We start from the raw sequence: 6,840 nt of genomic DNA on the forward strand, positions 1-6,840 counted from the left end.
GACTTGCAAGGTAAACCATCAAAATAAAATATACAGACCCTTTTTTTATGCAGATGCTCATGAAACAGCCATATTTTTTTTCCATTCATTCTTGAATCTCTGAATGGCTCAATCGCTTTTTCTGCACTCCCTTTTCTCTTTCCCACCTATTCCTTCCCATCATGTTATTGAATAGTTTTCACCTAGATTGCATTTCTTCTGCTTCCTCCCAAACCTATCTCTTAGTCTTCCTTTATCATTGTTTACTAGAGCGTCATGTAGAACCTCATCCAACTTTCATTGTTGTTGTTGTTAGTTGCGAAGTCATGTCTGACCCATCACAACCCCATGGACAACATTCCTCCAGGTCTTCCTGTCCTCTACCATCTTCTGGAGTCCATTTAAGCTCACGCTTCAGTGACTCCATCCAGCCACCTCATTCTCTGTCATCTCTTTCTTCTATTGCCCTCAATCTTTCCCAGCATTAGGCTCTTCTCCAGTGACTCCTTCCTTCTCATTAGGTGGCCAAAGTATTTGAGTTTCAACTTCAGGATCTGGCCTTCTAAAGAGAAGTCAGGGTTAATCTTCTCTAGGACTGATCAGTTTGATCGCCTTGCAGTCCAGGGGACTTGCAGGTGTCTTCTCCAGCACCATACGCAGTTCAAAGGCCTCCATTCCTTGGCACTCAGCCTTTCTTATGGTCCAACTTTCACAGCCATACATTGTAATTGGGAAAACCTACTTTCATAAGCATCCACAAAAAAAGAGATGGCACCAGTTCAGATTTTAAATCTTTCCTCTACAACTCAACACACACAGGGAATGTCATTTCTTCCCACATGTTCCTCAACTCCACTCTAGAAGATCAGGCCATTTTCATTCAGATTCCCCTTTCCACAAGAAATCAAAGGTTTTGTTTCAGCTGCCCAAGAACACGCCTTGCAGTCCAAATGCATGGAAGCAAAAAAAATTCAACCTGTCAGCAATGACAGCAAATGTCGCTTACGCAACGAGAGAGATAGAAGAGTAGATCACCTTATTATAGCGACTGCAGCAAAATCTCACAGACTGATTAACTACAACATCATGATCAAGTTGCCAAAATTATACACTGCAAGCTTTGCAGCAAAAAATCCTGGGAACGTCAGATTGATAAAGTTCTAAAAAACAAGCAAGTCAAGATCCTGTGTATCCAAACAGACTGACATCAGTCCCATAACCCTGACATCACTATTGTGGAAAAGAAAAAGAAAAAAGCCTAGTTCATAGATATTGTAATATCAGTTGATACACGAATTGAAGAGAAACAACTAGGGAAAAAAATAACAAAATATCACAATCTGGAAATTGAAGCTGAATGATTGTGGAAGAAGAAATCTACAGTTGTATCAACAGTAATAGGAGCCCTTGGAGCAATACCCAAAGAGCTGCCTAAATACATGGACATTTTGAACTTATTAGACCTAAATATCTTGACTTTGCAGAAAACAACAACAGCACTTGCTCGGAACTGTCTATATACTCACATGTTACCTTAACAGTTCTTAGATCCTCAGTTAGGACTTGATCTGTTAAGTTTTTACCAGTCCCAGTCTCTGAATTGAATTGAAGATTAACAACAACAACAACAGAGTTGGAAGGGACCTTGGAGGTCTTCTAGTCCAACCCCCTGCTCAAGAAGGAGACCCTACACCATTTTAGACAAATGGCTGTCCAATCTCTTCTTTAAAACTTCCAGTGTTGGAGCATTCACAACTTCTGGAGACAAATTGTTCCACTGGTTAATTGTTCTTACTGTCAGGAAGTTTCTCCTTAGTTCTAGGTTGCTTCTCTCTTTGATTAGTTTACATCTGTTGCTTCTTGTCCTGCCTTCAGATGCATTGGAGAACAGCTTGACTCCCTCTTCTTTGGGGTAACCCCTGAGATATTGGAACACTGCTATCATCTCACCCCTAGTTCTTCTTTTCCTTAAACTAGACCAGGGGTAGGCAACCTTGACTCTTTTATGACTCGTGGACTTCAATTCCCAGAATTCCTGAGCCAGCATGGCTCAGCTTGGAAACCTCTTTCCCCTCAGCATGGCTGGCTCAGGAATTCTGGGAGTTGAAGTCCACGTGTCATAAAAGAGCCAAGGTTGCCTACCCCTGAACTAGACAGACCCAATTCCTGCAACTGTATGTTTTACCCTCCAGTCCCCTAATCATCTTTGTTGCTCTTTTCTGTACTTTTTCCAGAGTCTCAACATCTTTTTTTACATTGTGGCAACCAAAACTGGATGCAGTATTCCAAGGGTGGCCTTACCAAGGGTAATAAACTGTGGTGGCACAGTGGTTAGAATGCAGCATTGCAGGCTAATTCTGCCAACTGCCAGCAGTTCAATTTTCACCAACTCAAGGTTGACTCAATCTTCCATCCTTCTGAGGTCAGTAAATGAGGCCCCAGATTGCTGGAGGAAATATGCTGATTCTGTAAACCACTTAGAGAGGGTTGTAAAGCACAATGAAGTGGTATATAAATGTAAGTGCTATTGCTATCACTATTGCTATAAAGTGGTATTAACACTTCATATGATCTTGATATGGTGGAATATTCAAAGAATCTTTAGAAGGAGGGTAAAATTTACTCCGCAATTATTTTTATTAGGTATTGTTACGGATTGTGATGCTAAGGAAGTTATATTGATGTTAAATTTGATCACAGCCGCAAGGCTGTTAGTAGGACAATATTGGAAGAAGGAATCTTTGCCTACTTTACAAGAGTGGTTTTATAAAGTTTCTTATTTGGTGGAAATGGCAAAGATTTCAGCTTTCTTAAAGGAGCAATCTCAAGAGAAATTTTTTGTTGTATGGGAAAAATGGATAAATTTTATACAATATAATTTGGATATGGAAAAATATCACTTAGCTTTTTTATAAATTGTATAAATTTTTTTTTTTGATATTTTACAGATTGTTTTTTTTTTCTTTTCTTTTTCTGTCCTTTGCTTTCTTCCTTCTTTTCTTTTCTATCTTTTTTATTCCTTTTTCTTTTTCTTTCTCACTCGCTTTCCTCTCCTTTTTTTCTCTCTTTTTTTAAGTATTTTTCTTTTTAATGCTTATGTCATATATATTTTATTATTAATTATTTTATAAGTTGTAAAAATTTGTTTAGGTTTTTTAAAATTATAGATAAGCCTGTATTCAGCTCTGGGAAGCTCAGGGAGGGGGGAGGGGGGTTTGGGAGGGATGGGGGAGGGTTGGTTGCTTATTTGTAAAACTTTTAAAACTTTTCAATAAAAAACACTTCATATGATCTTGATTGCATCCCTCTGTTAATGCACCCTAAAGCATTGGCTTTTCTGGCAGCTGCAGCAAACAGCTGGCTCATATTTAAGTGAGTGTCCATTAGGACATATATCAGGAAAAGAGAGGGAAGGCCAATTTTAGTCTTCTCTGCAAGCTAGTTTTCTACTCTTGAGCTCAATTTGCAATCCTGTATACTATGGACGTGGATGAGGATGTGGATGAACTTAATTTGCAATCCTACATACTGTGGTGTAGCCAGAACAATCTGGGGCTGAACACACTTAAAACTGTAGAGATGAAAATAGATTTTAAGAGGAAGCCCTCCTATTCTACCACTTCTTACTATATTAGACAACACAGTATCAACAGTAGAGACTGTGGGTTCTGTAATCTATAATGGACACCTAACATCAGAGCCATCATTAAAAAAAAAAAAACACACACACAGCAAAGGATGTTCTTCCTGTGTCAACTCAGAAAGTTCAGATTTCTCCATCATCTGCTGATACAATTCTACAGAGGAATTATTGAGTCTGTCATTTGTACCTCAGTAACTGTCTGGTTTGGCACAGCAGCCAAACACAACAGGTATTGACCTCAATGGTTAGTTAGGATTCCAGAAAAAACAGTTGCAAGCAGCCTGCCTTCCATTGAGGATCTGAATACTTCATGAGCCAGAAAGAGAGCTGAGAAAATATCTACAGACCCCTCACAACCTGGATATCAACTGTTTCAACCTGTCTCCTCTGGACGCCTCTACAGGGCATTGCATGCCAAAATAACTATAGAGATAGTTGTTTCCCTCTTGCCCTCACTCTGCTGCACACTTAATTCTCACAGTGCTGTCTTATGTCTAAGGCTATTTACCCATGGAACATAGCTGTATTACTATTACCCTTCTCATCTTTTCTACTACCTTCTCTTATTGGTATCATTATTATGATTACATTACTTTATCGTCTGTATGTTCACTGAGAGCTTTTGTACCAGAGACAAATTATTTGTGTGTCCAATCACACTTGGCCAATAAAGCATCCTATCCTATCCTACCCTACCCTACCCTACCCTACCCTACCCTACCCTACCCTACCCTACCCTATCCTATCTTAGCCTAGCCTAGCCTAGCCTAGCCTAGGGGTCCCCAACCCCCAGTCCTTGGACTGGTCCTGGGCCACAGCATGCCAGCAACTGGTCTGCACAAACAAGCAAAGCCCCATCCGTGGGATGCAGGCAGCACACAAAACCACGCACTCTCTGATCTGTGGAAAAACCTTTCTCCACGGAACCAGTCCCTGGTGCCCAAAAGGTTGGACACCTCTGTCCTATCCTATCCTATCCTATCCTATCCTATCCTATCCTATCCTATACTATACTATACTATACTATACTATACTATACTATACCATTGTCATGGTTCTGTCAAATCCAAACCCAACCAAGCAAACATCTTCAAGACATTCCAATCTCTTAATGTAAAACTTTACTGAGTACATCATTTCAGCACATATGAAAGCAAAATCAGCTCTGGCAAATCCCAAGCCAAACTCCCATAATAAAAGTATAGAATTCCCCCTCCCATCCCTGAACAGGTCACATTGCCCCATTAGGAGCAAATATATTGTTATGAGAAAATGTCTCTGTGCCGGGTCAGACATCTGCTGCTTCATCCTTGAATCTCATGGTCTGCCTTCTTTATCTTTGAGCCTGCATTCCATTTCCCCAACCTCTCCCCAAGTTTGTTGGCAAGCTAAGAAGCAATAGTTGTTGCACCAGGAAAGGAACTTCAAGCTTGACACTTATCCTATCCCATCCTATCCAGTCCCGTCCCGTCCCGTCCCGTCCCATCCCATCCCATCCCATCCCACCCTACCCTACCCTACCCTACCCTATTATTACTTGTATTCTACAAACTTGGAGTTGGACATCAGAGTTTATCAGTTCTTCTCCCTCCAGCTTAAGTATCTGGAACATGTTTCATAACAGAGCTGAATATGATCCATAAAGAATTATCAAGACATAAATGACCAATCTGCAATAATAATAATAATAATAATGCAAGTTTCCTGCTTCTTTTTATTGAGTTTTTTTTTCTCTTTGTTGCCACTAGATTGGCAAAACTACCTAAAGGAAGGTTGTGTGGTCTTTAAAAAGGCCTCTGAAGGATGACTATTAGCAATATGTCCTAAATAAAAATGTCAAATACCAGATGTCACAGGAAAAAGAACAACAACAGCAGCAACCACAGGACGACCCTCACCAATGGCTAGTCATTTTGGGAAGGTAATGTTGAATTTCTCTTAGTAATCTATTAGTATCAAGAGTGTTGAGATTTGGCCCCTAACACAATTAAGCAATGTGTTTTGTTTTTTAGGAGGCCAGCTGGTCTCCGATAAAAGTTTCTGGTCAATGTCCTCCAACGTAATTAGCAAACATTGCAATATCAACTTGCCACAAGGAATTATATATTGCTTGATCCACAATTCAACGAAGGTCTCCCACTTGGGTGATTTACTTGCTGCCACTAAGCCATCTGCCTGATAAAATTAGTCCAGTTATTAGTTTGCTGCCTTCTACATTTTTCAGAACAAACATCTACATTTAAGTATTTTTTTTCCGTAAACAAGTTAATTAGATGTGAGATGGAGTAGATTTTTTTTTTCTTTGACGGAAGACAGGCTTCATACAAACAAACCTCTAGAAAGAAAACTAATCAAGTTTGTAAAGCAGTGTGAGAATAAAGCTGCAGAAACTTAAGGTCAATTTGTAAAGTGTAGACATACAAATGCCACATTGTTTTGGAGGAAGCAATCTTATGCAAATCACAGAAATGGAGGAGCAGATACTAAACCAAAGAAAGTAAACACCTGAACATTGGAGTTGGAAGGGACCTTGGAGGTCTTCTAGTCCAACCCCCTACTTGAGCAGGAGACTCTAAAACAGTGGTTCTCAACCTGTAGGTCGGGACCCCATTTGGGGTCGAACGACCATTTCATGGGGGTCGCCAAACAATGCAGTCCGCCATTTTTTCCCCCTTTTCCTTAGCTGTGCTACTCCCTTTTATTCTATTGGCTTTTGAAAGCCAATAGAATAGACTCTCTTGAATAGAGTCTAATTCTATTGGCTTTCAAAAGCCAATAGTAATTGTCCAGGCTGTCTCTGCCCTGCTGAGCCCGCCAAAAGTCCCATTCTGCAAATGGTGCTGCACCAGTTGAGTAGTCCTCGACTTACGACCGGTTGAGTAGTCCTCAACTTATGACCGGTTGGGAGTCGCGGCATTAAAAAGGTTGAGAACCACTGCTCTATACCGTTTGAGATAAATGGTTGTCCAGTCTCTTTTTGAAAGCCTTCAGAGATGGATCACCCAACAACTTCTGGAGGCCAGCCGTTCCACTGGTAGATTGCTCTCATCAATAGGGAATTTCTCCATTGTGAAATCTTGAACAAGCATGAAATAAGAACAAGCAAAAGAAACATTCTTAAATTGGTTTACACCAATAATATTCACAGCATCTCTTCCTATCTGGTTATCCTTGCTTCTGATATATCTATACCAGTGGTTCTCAACCTGTGGGTCGGG

This window comes from Crotalus tigris, unplaced genomic scaffold (assembly GCF_016545835.1).
Source record: "Crotalus tigris isolate CLP2741 ecotype Arizona unplaced genomic scaffold, ASM1654583v1 scf7180000021028.766984, whole genome shotgun sequence".
In the NCBI taxonomy this organism is placed as follows: domain Eukaryota; kingdom Metazoa; phylum Chordata; class Lepidosauria; order Squamata; family Viperidae; genus Crotalus; species Crotalus tigris.